This window comes from Leptinotarsa decemlineata, unplaced genomic scaffold, assembly GCF_025532065.1.
Source record: "Leptinotarsa decemlineata unplaced genomic scaffold, Ldec_3_MD MMD2_P_RNA_scaffold_12, whole genome shotgun sequence".
Lineage (NCBI taxonomy): Eukaryota > Metazoa > Arthropoda > Insecta > Coleoptera > Chrysomelidae > Leptinotarsa > Leptinotarsa decemlineata.
The window spans coordinates 11,051,206-11,065,559 of record NW_027412526.1 but is presented as its reverse complement, the minus strand read 5'-3'; the positions used below and the strand labels follow the sequence as shown (position 1 = coordinate 11,065,559).

The 14,354-nt window shown below is 35.7% G+C and overlaps 2 protein-coding genes across 3 annotated transcripts in view; both read left to right on the top strand.

Annotated features, from left to right (window-relative positions):
• Positions 1-14,354, top strand: part of Nca (neurocalcin homolog) — a 363,981-nt gene that overhangs the window by 28,332 nt on the left and 321,295 nt on the right. The gene's annotated exons all lie outside the window — the stretch shown is intronic.
• Positions 1-14,354, top strand: part of LOC111513019 (neuronal calcium sensor 2) — a 242,850-nt gene that overhangs the window by 28,168 nt on the left and 200,328 nt on the right. The window contains exon 1 of one of the 2 annotated variants that reach the window (XM_074174030.1): positions 12,616-13,037. The exons of the other annotated variant lie outside the window; for it this stretch is intronic. The gene's annotated coding sequence lies outside the window, so the exon portion shown is untranslated. Of the gene's footprint in view, positions 1-12,615; positions 13,038-14,354 lie in introns of those variants that run through there. 2 annotated transcript variants of the gene reach the window in all.

Sequence of the window (14,354 nt, the reverse complement as noted above, 5' to 3'; positions counted from 1 at the left end):
TACACCTCTCCAGATATGTGAATATACTCTTATTCTGTAAGTTCACGTCTCTCTACGTCTTACGTCTTTACGTCTCTCTTGAAAAAAACTATGGATAGTGGCGAATAGTAACAGATATCAGAAAACACCATGTACTACATCGAATGTTTTAGAAGTCAATCAACAACATAGTTGCTTATAGACTTAAATTTCGTCTATTTCTGAAGACAGAGGCAGATTTTGGCCTCCGAAACGTCAAGATATATATTTTATAATATCAGATCTTTGTTTTTGATAGGGAAAATTATTAAATACAAGTTACTGATGAATAGAACATTTTTCTTTGTGAAAAATACTTAGAATTTTATGCAGCAACTTATCGGTGTAAACTAAAAAGTTTGCTTTCTCTAGACGTGTGTAAAGTTCTCCATTACAATTTTTAATTAAATTTGTAAAAGAAGCATTGCTATATTTTGTTAAAAATTCCAGAGTTGTGACGGATTCAGCGAAATATTGTAAAATATTGAAATGGAAAAGTGATTTGTAGGTTTTGAATGTCTCTCTTCCTTCTCAAATATAGTTTGTATAGATTCACTTCTAAACCATGATGAATACCGGGAATTATTAATAATTTTTTGAGGAATTCAAATTCATCACAGGCGTTGTTGACATTCTAGTATGTCTGTCCAATCAGCGGACGATACTGATTTCAACATAAGAGATTTTTTTTTCTGAAGTTGAATGTATTTTTGATTCAGAACAACTTACCGTGAAAACAAATGAAACGTTGAAGGTAATTTGGGAAAGCATAACATTGCTTACGAAAACAAATTGAGTGAATCGTTCTTATTTAACGAAATACACAAACATTATATTTCAGAATACTGATTCACCATATTTTCAGGGAAGTTTTTATTTTTTTTATCGTTTTATCGTTTTTCTTTCACGGTAATACGTAACTGGAGTTGTTTTCGTATTTTACGAAAATAGCTCGTAAGTCATGTAATTGTTGATTGTATTAGGCAACGAAATCGAAAGAAGTATTCGTTTCATTAAATGAATCCAGTAGAATAAATATAGCGATCAGTGATTATCCGAGGTATGTTCCAAAAAAATAAGGTGAATATTTTTTAAAGGACAAAACACAAGCACTACAGGAGAATCCTTAAGGCGTTTTCAGAGCGGTGCCTGTGCGAATGTAGCAATTCACATCGGATTAGAATCGCGGGGATTAAATCCATTTGAAAAAACGTTATCATGAAGTTTATTCCAATTTTCTATATCCACATAAACGCAGTTCTCCGGATGAAAGAGTTCTTAAACAGTGAAGTTCGAGGTGTACTAAAAACGATGAGCAGCCACAGTCCGTCGCGTATTTCTGATATGTACCCCTCTTGGTGGAGTTCAGTGTGCCAAGTCACTTGAACACTTCCCGAGGAAATATCTATAGAAGAAAGACAAATCCCCAACCTTTCTTCGATGTTCCAGGCTATCAAGGTTGCACGTGATGTTCTCGTCTCCAATCATGCGGATGGCTCTTTTCTGGATGGAATCCAGTAACTTCAAGATATGTTTGGGGGCAGAGCTCCATAAATGAGAACAATACTCCAAAGAAGGTCTGATCTTAGCTTTATAAAGCAACAAAAGTTGCTGAGGTGTGTACAGTTTTCTGGTTCGGTACAGTGTTCCAAGCTTTAGAGAAGTAGCCTTTGCAATTCTAGCGACATGATTGTGCCAAGACATATTGGTGTCCATTTCAACCCCCAACAAACTTATCCCAGAAGACAGCGGAATTGTCCGACCTGACATTTTTATATCCGGTTCGGAGACATCTTCTGGGAGAAAACCGATGCCTGGGTTTTTGTGACATTGAATTGAACCTGTTTACTTTCACCCCAATTCGAAATCACTTCTAGATCCTAATTATTTATGCAACCTCCTGCTGCCGGTGAAGATGTACCTCCGTAGCCGATGTCCTGGAATCCAAATGGAATGACGAGACAAGTGCTGTCGTCAGCAAAGCTATACAGAGTGTAACAGTACGTTAAAATATTCGAGTGATGTATTCCTGAGACAATTTTATGAATAAAAGTGTATATGAACTTGTGTCCGAAAATGCTTCGTTTCGGAGATGAATTTTTTTGGTCGCTTTTTGAAAATAAGTTATTTGCACGAAATTCGGTACCCGGGTTTTTTTTGACATGGGAAATCATAATTTCGTATTAAATTTCACATATAGAGAACGCTGCGTTCGCTATATAGATGAATATTACTTTATAGCCAAATTTAATTTCAATAATATTTGTCACTCTCCGCTTGTAAATTAAGTTAATTGATCGATTAGGCTTTGAAAGTTTGTTTATTAAATAGAAGTTCGCTGTCACATTTTTAACTATTAGGTAATTGACAAATGCACAAATGCACAGTTCAGAGTTTATAAAGTGATTTTTTGGTACCATGCCCGACTTTACGAATGCTAAAATGGCTGATATGGTTTTTGCATACCGCTTGGCTGCGTCAAGCGAGACCAGACGCATCTATCAAGAAAGGTATCCCCAACGCGTGACCCCTTGTGCAGCGACATTTGCGAATCTTTTTCGGCGACTTTCCGAATCTGAAAGCTTTGAAACAAATTCTGCAGTAGGACGGCCACGGACTCGAAGAAACTAGTGAACATCCAGAGACAAGTACAAGAAAAATTAGTTAAACTTTAAATGTGAGTCACGCAATTATATCCTTATCGTATTCAGCGTGTCCAGGCACTTACGCTACGTGATTTTCAACCACGTATTGAATTTGCTCAATGGCTTCAAAGAAAAGTCGAACAACATCCGCAAATTTTATCGAAAATCTTCACAGGTGAAGCTAATTTTTCAAGAAATGATATCATGAACTTCCATAACAACCACATCTGGGCGGAAGATAACCCACATGCGAAAACGCAAACTAACTTCCAAGACAGATTCTCTTTTAATGTATGGGTAGGCATAATGGAGGATTATTTAATTGGGCCCTATTTTCTCCCCTTACGTTTGAATGGAGATGCTTACCTACATTTTTTGGAACACGAGCTTCCCCAACCTACGGAAGATGTTTCCATTGGTCTCCGAAATCACTCTTAGTTTATGCACGATGGAGCTCCTGCTCATTTTAGTGTGATATCCAACGATGGATAGGAAGAGGAGACACTGAGCATTGGCCCCCGAGGTCACCGGACCTCAATCCCGTCGATTTTTTCTTTGGGGACACCTAAAATCACTAGTTTATGCTAGCCCCATTGAAAACGAGGAAATGTTGAGGGATCGCATCATAGCTTGCTGCGAAAAGATAAGAAACACTCCGGGCATTTTTCAACGGGTGCGGAATTCTTTGATGAGGAGAGCAGAAGCTTGTATTACTGTTGGGAGTCGTCACTTTGAACAGTTGTTGTAATAGTTGTTTCGTTCAATTCTTATATGTTTATTTTCCTAATGAATAACATGGTACTTCTCCGAATTGTTGTTTTACAAACTCCGAAATGTAGCACTTTCTAATTGAATAATTGAACCTGACAAATTTTTTTAATTTGGATTGAATAAGCAGTTCGATAATGCTCAGTTTAGAAGAAGTCTGTACGGGTATACTGCGTGTAAAGTTTGATGAAAATAACTAAAATTGTTAAAAACTTATGACAAAAACCTACCATGTCTGGAAAAATTTCAACAATCTGTATTTCGAAAACGAATCATTCTTAGTTAAACATTTTATAGGAAAAAGTTGTTTATTTTGACGAGATCCACCACATACTTAGTTTTTGTAATGTTCTCAGCAACTTCACTTAACGCCAGGAGCTAAGTAATATGCATCGATATAGAAAATTGTAAATATCTCGAAAACGATCACCTTCAGCGTTATTGAGGACGTTATTTTTACGTGGAAAAGGTGTGGGAATTAGGTTTTTACATGAAATTATGATATCCCACGTCAAAAAAACCCGGGTACCTAGTTTCGTGCAAATAACTTATTTTTTGCAAGAGTTATTTTCAAAAAGCGAAAAAAAAATCAATTTCAACACCCCGTATCTCCAAAACGAAGCATTTTCGGGCACAAGTTCATATAAACTTTTTTTCTTAAAATTGTCTCAGGAATACGTTACTTGAATATTTTAACGTACTTATGTTACACCTTGTATATTGGGTTCTTGGTTTTTTCCAATAAGTCGTTGATATACAATAAAAAAGGGATATCGAGAGATATCCATCGACGGCCACTTGCAGGGAATGATTTTTCAGGAAGCTGAAGAGTCATACACAGAAATGATTCGACAAGCCATAGCATCGAAGTTTGACCAGCAAACCCTCATGCCACACACGGTCAAAGGCGTTAGAAATATCAAGCGCAACAGCTCTTGATTTTACATGTTTCTCGATTGCGTTATACCAAATAAGGGTGACATACTATAGAAGGTCGTCTGTTGATCTTTGTCTCCGAAAGCCATATTGATGATCGCTCAAGATGTTGAAGTCTTTCAAATATTTGAGGATTTGGTGGTATATAACTTTTTCCATGATTTTTGATATCACTCATAGCAAAGCAACTGGTCTTGCCGTTTTTGGGAATAGGCTGAACTCGAGCAATCTTCCAACAAGAAGGAAAAATCCCTTTCTTGTACAACGGGCCCTTCATCAGGGCCAGAAGCCTTGTTGATATTGAGCTGTTTCAGAATTCGCCTGACTAGACGCTGTCGAAAAGTAATGTCTGGTATTGTGGATTGTAGTGTGGGAATATTGGGTGGTACTTTTCTTAGAAAACCGATTGTGGAATGATACGCAAATTATTCAACTAGTAGATTTGCTTTTTCTATGGCTGTTGTGGCTAAAATTGTGATTAACAGGTTTAGCTACCGACCAGAAGAATCTAGATCGGTTCAAATTTCGCGGGCTACGTACATTCGATTAACGATTTAAAAAAAATTACACTAGTATAATCGTCTCGAACATATGTTTACAGTTGGGAAAGTGAAGAAAATTGTTATGGAGAATCATCGAATCGCTATTAAAGAAGTTGTTGGGGATGTCACATGAAGCGAGTGGCAGCGAAGTTCGTTCCAAAATTGCTGAATTTTGACAATAAAACCGTCGCATCACTCAGGATTTGTTGAATGACGTCAACGGCGATCCAGATTTGCTCAGAAGGGTCATAACTGGTGACGAATCATGGACATATTGTTATGATATCGAAACCAATGTCCCTGAGTCCACTAACAATGTAGCGGAAGTTCTGCGGAAGCGATGACCAGTAAATTCTTGTGGGTTTGATAATTTTAAAAATTTTGCAATTTCTTCAGGCAGTTCTCCAATACGTTTTTTGTATGCCTCACCATTATAGAGTAGGAGTTACCCCATTTCAGGCAGACTGTGCCGTCATCACAGCAGCCAGATTGCCTCTCAGCTCGCTATACAAAGCAGACCATCGACATAACCTTAATCTAGACTGCTAATCCCATATGACAAAACTTCATCCATTTACGAAATTTCAGTGAGCCTTTAGGGCATGCGCAATGAAGTTTCATGACGTTTCCAAATCACATGGGCGTATCGCAGGAAAGGGAGATTTTTTAGGGATATCAAGTGAAATACTTGGTTTTCATATTTATGTTCATAGATAAATCTGCGAAACAAAAATAAACATTTGTATTATAATAGGTATTCTGTATCACGCTTTCTGATATCTATTGGCGAGTAGTAGTAATATTAATCCCGAGCAAAGCTCGGCCACCCAGGTACTTATAACATAAACATAAGTAGGTTCTTCATCGCAAATGATTATAGATATATTGTTTAGAATGAAAGGGGATATATTTTCAGGATTGATTAATTTTTGGGAAAAAAAGTTTTTGGCTGACTCTCCATCTTGATACAAAAAAATTTGGGAATCTTCCAAAGAAAGGAAGGAAGCGATCAATTTTAAAAGAAGTAACTATATACATATATGTATGGATCATGCAAAGAACAGGCTGATTATAATCAGCCTGTTGGTCTGAAATCTTTATATTTTCTGTGTAAGTTTGAATGTTTCATCACAATGAATGAGCGTATTTTTGTCTTCAGATCAGGAAGAGTAATTAATAATTCTCCCCATATTTTCAATTTAATCTTTTTCTATTTAGTATACTCGTACAGCCCGAACCTCCCGCCAACCGACTACCATCTTTTCAAGCACTTGGATAACTTTCTAACCGGTTATAGCCCATCACTTCTACATGCTTTCGCTATGTCAAAAAATTTAGATTAAAATAAAAAAAACTGTTTACTTAATTAATATTGAACTCTATAATTTATTAGTTCAAAATTCGTACCCTTTCAGATAGGTATATATTATCTGGAGTTGCCAAAATGAATTGCTGAATTTTTGAATTTTGGGAAATTTGGGATAATGAAATTAATGCATGAATACTTTATTTTGAAGTGAAATTGACAGATGGGACAAAAATTAAATTGAAAGGGGGGGGTCTTGTGACAAATCATTTTGAAGCTCCTGACGAATACTTCACAACCCTAGAATATGAAGTCGATATCTTCACCTACTACAAAATGGCGGAACCTTTAATAATTTCGTGAAGACAAACACATTATTATCGATATTTCTAGAAATATTATTTTTTATCTGCCATATGGCAATTTCTTGTGTGAAAAAACAAAAAATTGCATTTATGAGATACCTCAAGTATTTAATGATTATTATTTCATTGACTCTGTAAATTCTCTAATCAATGATACTGAGCCAGCTGGTGAAGATCATCACGATATGAAAATAAACTCTTTTTTTCTTCATCCTTGTTGAATGTTACGGAACTAAAGATTAGGCTCAAATCTGGAATACATCATTCCGAAAATCGTAACATCTTGACAGGTGATCCCTAAGGTAGTGTCCTGGGTCCTACTCTCTTTTACTGCCAACGACATCTCTAATACTATAGTCTATTTCAAAAGAGTGTAGAGTAATAAATCATGAAGTGTCATAAAATTTGCCTGAATTTCGTTGTCGTCCATGGGCGTAGGCAAATCTTAGGATTATTAAACTTAATAATTAAAGTAAATTAAAAATTACAGACATAGATAATAATAAAAGGCCATTTTTAGGAAGTAATTTGGTCTAAAACTAAGTACCTACATGTATTTAGGTAAGTAAAATTTCTTAAAAAAATATTAAGATTAATTTTAGTGGTTCTTGTAAACTTATTTAATATGCAATTTGGGTTCATATACTTGAGCATGATTTCTCAAAAAAGGGTTAACACTTAGTTCCGAGGTGCCATGTCATTATAATAATCTCTTTTTGACCCTGCCCACCAATCATGCAATACCTATTAAACCCAGGTAATTAAGAAAAAGGGTTTAAATATATTGTAATGGTGTCTTAAACATTCGAGTTATAATAGTAATTGTTACTACACCAATTAAACGTACAGTGATATTGTGATATAGAAATAGTGAAAAAGTTATAAAATGGGGACATTTACTCCAAAGAAAAGAAGTGTAAAAAATTCTCCGCTATCTGTTTGCGAAAAAGTTATAATTTTAAATGTATATGATTGCATAAAACACGATCACCCTAGTTTGTCTGTGCAAGAAAGTGTTGAGCGATGTGCCCGAATGACTGGAATTGGACAGTCCACGATTTTTAAATTATTGCGAGAAAGAAAGATATCAGGCCAGGTAAGTCCATGCAAGAGAAAATCAGGAAGACCAATAAAAATCTTAGATGAAGACACCAAATGTGACATTCGAAGAAAAGTTCATTCGTTTTATTTTAAAAAGGAAATACCCACTCTTGAAAAAATATTTATCGAGATAAGCCAAGATAACGATATTCCTTTGATATCCAGAAAACTTTTATGGAAAACTTTAAAAAGTATGAATTTTGCCTGGGAAAAGCACAATCGAAAGGCACTATTACTGGAAAGTGATGAAATTGTTTGCTGGAGACGAAAATATTTGACAACTATAAAGCAGTACCGCAGAGAGCAAAAGAAAATTTTTTATCTTGATGAGACGTGGATAAACGAAGGTTGTATAGTCAAAAAAATGTGGCAAGATAAAAATATAATAAGTTCTCGCCAAGCTTTCATAGAAGGCCTTTCGACGGGTATTAAAGTGCCTTCGGGAAAAGGGAAGAGGCTTATAATTGCTCACATTGGAAGCGAAGACGGATTTTTAAAAGAAGGTTTGTTAAGCTTTGAGTCGTGCCGGACGGGAGATTATCATGAGGACATGAATTCGGATGTCTTCGAAGACTACTTCGGGGAAATGTTAAAATTTCTTTCAGCTGATTTGGTCGTGGTTATGGATAATGCAAGCTACCATTCAAGGCGCTTAGAGAAGGTACCAACTTCAGCTTGGAGAAAGCAAGAAATTATTAACTGGCTGTCAAATAAAGGTATTCAGTTTGAGACGAATTCAGTAAAGAAGGAACTACTAGCCATAGTAAAACAACATAAATCTCGCTTCATGAAATATGCCGTAGAAGATGTAGCAGAAAAGTATAAAGTAACTGTGCTGCGCCTACCGCCATATCATTGCGAATTAAATCCTATAGAACTTATATGGGCACAAGTTAAAGGATATGTTGCAAGGCACAATACCACATTTAAAATGAAAGATGTCAAGGTATTGTTTGATCAAGCCATTATGGAAATCACATCAGAAAACTGGCAAAAAGCAATCCAGCATGTTTTAAAAGAGGAAGATAAAATGTGGGAACTGGACAACTTGGTCGATCAGGTGGTTGACCCTATAATTATAACACCAGGGAATGATGACAGTTCTTCGGATGAAGACTATACTGATGTAGAATAATTTAATTGAATTGTAAATATACTGTAGCGGGATAAGCAATCTGGACAGAGACCAGTGTATCAGTGACAGTGACACTTTTGCTTAGGTTAGGGTTTAGAATTAAGGGTAGTCTGAATAATTATTTTCTCGGAAGGTTCTCGAAAATTGTACCTAGTAATCTCTAGAACATTCAATTAGGGTATAAATAGAGTGTTGTTAAACGTTAAGGGAAGTTCACAGTTTTAGTATTGTTCAAGTGTCAAATTGTAATAACGTATCCAGTAAAGTTCTTGTCGTTTTTGTGAATAAATTGATTTAAAGTCCCCACAAGTGTTTCAATACGTAAAGTTCGTTCGTGTGTGTTTGTGAGTATTTCCCGATTTCGGTTCGTATATATTTTATTGTTACATTTTATATTTTTTTAATAACACTGTTCTGCTGTATTAAATTTTTATTTCCTTTAATATAATTTTTATGAATGCATATTCTTTTGGCAATTATCCCACTAGCGCGCCTCTGGCTCAGTATTTATCCGTCGATAACAATGGACAAATCCCTTAAAACAGGGTGATACCTACCTGCTCTTTATGAAACGACATAATTTTGCAATGCGGACTAGGGAAGTGACAGAATTTATTGACGGATCACCCTGTAGCGCTTTTGAATACTTAATGAGATTTTATTACTCTACACTCTTTTGAAATAGACTATAATATTAAACAACAACATTGTACTGTACAGTTTGCTGATGACACTTCCTTCTTATTCAGTTCTTCTTCTTGTGAAGGGTTATCTGACCAGGCTGATATTGCAGTTGCCAATATGTTAATTACTGCGCCAGAAACGTCCTCGTACTAAATCTAAAACCATTATTTTCTCGCTTAGAAAAATGGACTGCAGTATACTGGTTAGAGCTGATACAAAATCTACTGTCCAGAAAAAATCAGTCAAATTCTTAGGGTTGAACATTGACTCACAATTATCCTGGAATGATCATATTGACTCTATTTCTATTGAATTATCCAAGTATTGTTTCGTTATTTAGAATCTCAGAAATTCTGTCCCCATTCATATTTTATTAAGCTACTATTATGCCTATGTTCATTCAAGTCTGAATTATTGCTTAGTCTGTTACGGTAACTGCAACAGATTGAATGATCTGTTGATTGCTCAAAAAAAGATACTAAGAACCATGTGTTTTAAAAAATATGGTGATTCTTGTAAGCAGTTATTCACTGAGTTACAAATTTTAACTGTGATATCCATGTATATTTTAATTTATGCCACTTTCATTAGGAATCATTACTATGAGTTTCAGTAAAGGGATACTATCCGCATAGCTGCTGCTAACATCTGTATGAAAAGGACTTCATATCATGTCTATAATAGTATATTATGCAACGATCATGTAATGATGGTTATTAAGACACGAGCATTAACCGGGATACGAAACGAGCCGAAGGCGAGTTTTGTATGGTATATGCGAGTGTATTAATAACCATTACATGAGAGTTGCATACGCTATTTTTTCTAAACCCGATAAATAATGAAAAACTATAAATATTATTTTTGTATTGAACACATTTACAGTAATTAACTCATATTAAAAAAAACACAAACTTAATGGTATTATCATGGATATATGAAAACTATAAAGATTCTAATTATATTTATATTGAATAATAACAACTGTAATTAATCTGATCTTTTAAAAATATTGGAGTCGATGGTATTCCTTCTATATCTGTTTTCAGACATTTTGGTAATATAGGTAGGTAATATGAAAACTGATTTTGACAAATAAAGCAATTAGTTACTTAGGTTAGAATCTAGGACAAACAAAGGAACAGGATGCTTGATTGAAAAATTATGGGTTTCTATTGGTTGATAATCAGTATCGTTATGAAAAATCTGTATCATAATGGATATCATTATGAAACGGATTATGGTCATATAAGTGTATTGTTAGAGTACGGGTGTAGAAAAAAATATTTAATAAACTTCCAACATTCATTAAGAAAATCTCAAATCCCATGAATTTCAAAAATAGCGTTAACAGTCTCAACAAAAATGCCTTTTATTCACTTGATGAATATTTTCAAACTGATCTGGTTGCTTGACATCACGATTGCTTGCTTGTTTACTATTTTACTGTTTCATAATTGTTTTTTAATTGTTTTATATAATTATCTCCTACATCTACTTTTGTTTTAATTTTTTTTATGTATATTCCATATTTTATCACTTGATATTTTTCAACTCCAATCTTTAACTGTGCATGTGACGATTTCCATGCTTGTGAAAAAGTCTCAGGAAAAATAAAGTATTGTATTGTATTGTAACTTGTTCTTGTGGTAAGAGTTATATTAGTGAAACTTCGAGACCATTGAAAGAGCGTGAGAATGAACATCGATATTGAATAAAAAATAGACAATTGACAGGATCTAAATTGTCAGAACACATTTTGAAATCAGACGGTGAACATTGAGTTGAATGGAGCAAGACAAGAATGATTACCAATTAGCTTCGATGTAAGAGACGTAAGCTAAAGGAATCAGCGTATATTCTCATATCTGGAGTGAATTGTATTTCGAACACCTCCTCAGAAATATATCGTACTTCCCATCTTGAAGGAAAAGTATAGTGGCGAAATGGCAACAGACTGATATTGGAAAGCACTTTGTATTATTACATCGAATGTTGTTAATCAACAACATCGACATAATTTCACATTTCAAAACTCCCTTGACAACTGTCGAAGAAGTTGAGAAATAAATAATCAGCAAAGGAATAACTGCAAATATATTTGCGGTTTTTGTCCATTTCTGAAACGTTAAGATAAGTTAGTATTGTATTATTTGTTAGCAATTTTTTTTATACGTAAAATTGGTAAATACGACAAGTTACTGATAAATAGAACATTTTTCTGTGTGAAAAATACTGTTTTTACACAGTAACTTATCGGGGTAAACTAAAAAGTTTGCCCTTCGTACACTCCTATAAAGTTCTCCATTATAATTTTTCAGATTGTGGAAGGTGAAAATACCCAAGAAAGGTTGATAAAAAACCGATTTTCCCCTACAAAAAATGACTTTCGTTGAAAGTGTTACGAAAGAAAAACTTTCTTATTAGTCAGTGGGCTATGCTTGAAGACGGGCAGTAAACAAATCCAAAGAAGTAAACTTTAAATGTTCGAACCCGTCTCGAATATACTCACACAGTAGGTTGAATGGACTGACGCCTATTGAGAGGAATCGGGCAAATTTCTGATATACAGTTGGTTAGTACCTCATCCACTAGATGGAGTGACATTTTGTTGTTTCGCTCCAACTTAGGAAGAGGAATGAAATACTCTGAAAGAATTTCGATTTTCAATTATGGAATATCATTGAATTTAGGTCGATGATGGTCACTATTTTGCACTGACAGGAAATTCTTTGTGAAGATTTCTGCACTGACGCCTGTCGGATATAATCCAACGCCGTTCGTGGTATTAGCCAGTGGAGTAGTTGTTTTCTGATAGTCTGTCTCGAATATACCTACTGTGTAGGTATATTCGAGACAGACTTACCTACTGTGTAGGTATATTCGAGACAGACTTACCTATTGTGTAGGTATATTCGACACAGACTTGAACATTTAAAGTTAATTTCTTTAGATTCGAAATATAATATTCGACATTGAGGATTCCACATCTGGACCTGCAGATTATGAACAAGAAACCGTTCCTCCGGGTTGCCTCCTTCCACACGCCACCTTCATAAATTCTCCCTCCGCCACCGTCCACCTGGCCAGGTACCGACCGCCGTGCACGCGCGCTGAGTCGCCGCGACGTCAGGGGCGCGTCGGAAAACGGCGCGCGCGTACCTCCCTTGCCCACCAATATTGATCTTCGCGGGTCGCGTTAGCCGCCTCAGGACCAGTCGATCCGCAGCCAACTTCGCAAACTCTCGCATCTCTCCTGCTATGCCGAGCGATCGACGCGTGTGACTCGTTCTTGTTTCTGAAGCATCGAGCTTCGCTTGTTCCACAGCCGAGCTTCGCTTGTTCCACGGCAGACCGCAGTTTGGGGGTGAATTTGTGCCGATAGAGGTGTCATGTGCGATGCGAGACAGGTGTTTGTTTTGCTGAACAATTGACGGTAGCTTCGCGGCAGATGCTCTTCCTGTGATTCTTTTCTCGCGAGGAGAAAATCGAGGTTGGCCGGTATACTTCTGTGCGTTTCCTGCAGTATATTCAAGGGTAAATATCGCTGCTTTTTTGTTGTTTATGTGGAACGAATTGATGGCTTTCGCTGGGAGAGTGCGCTTCAGATTGAGGGCAGTTTTCCGGGCCTGAAAGCTGTTGAATGGGGAGTTGATTCGACCGGATTTAAATTCGAGGTTGGGATGGTACTGTTGCGGAGAGATTTAGAGGGCGTTGATGAGCGTAATCTGAGAGCAGGTTTTCATCTCGTCTACGGTTTGGTATTCTATTGTATGATTAGTGACGAGGTCAAGGTTTACAATCGTTGTTACAAAATAGTTTCTCACTATATTCATGAACTTATATTCTTGGATTTTGTGATTATTGAAGAAGTCTTTTATAATATCATTGAAAATATCATACCAACTGATTTGTATTCCAATATACCGGGTGTCCCACATTTTATGTGACAGGCAATATCTGGTTTGTTGAAGGAGATACACAAAAATGTTTCATACAAAAATTTTAGGAGTTCATGAGAGCTATATTTTGATATAATTTTTAAATATATAGGGTGTTTGGTGTAGGTGCTCCAGACCAAAATTCCATTTTTTAAAATAGAACGCCCTGTATATCATTACATATTCAGATGCCACGTTAAATTCTGATATCATTTCATGTTTGGTTTTTGAAATTCGGTTACGGCGTTGTTGAGTTATTGCACTTTTCCTTAAATATAAAGTTTCAAAAAAACTTATTTACTCGTACACGAATCCAGTCTATATCTTTTATTAAAGTGAACTAGACTACTACTGAATACAAACCATAAATCTCACCTCTACGATACGATATCGATATCAGTTGAATATAACATTGAAATTCTTGAGAATGTGACTAACTTGAGGGTGAATTGCTTTATATTGCACAATTTCATCAAGTAGCTTATGCTTGTTGATGCCATAGTAACAAATGTTGTTGAATTGTATCTACTTGTCAGTTCGATTCAGTGATTCTTTGCAAAACAGTAACTGTGTTCTTTGTGCGAAAACTCCAGTATGTCTTTCGCGTTTAGTCCAAGTGATTGCATTGATATGTTATTAATTTTTGGGGAATGTCAGAAAAACTGCCGTCAAGCACAACGTCTATACCAAGAACGTTTTCCAGACAGACCCATTCCGTCACGAATGACTTTTTCGAGAGTTGTAGAAAAATTGCGAACTGGGTCATTTCCTTCTACTATAAAGCATCGTCATCATACGAGATCTGTTAGAACTGAAGATTTAGAGATCAATGTGTTGGCTTATATTATTATTCATCCACATGTTTCTATCCGTACTCTTGCAGAAGAAGTCGGTGTGAGTAAATCTAATGTAC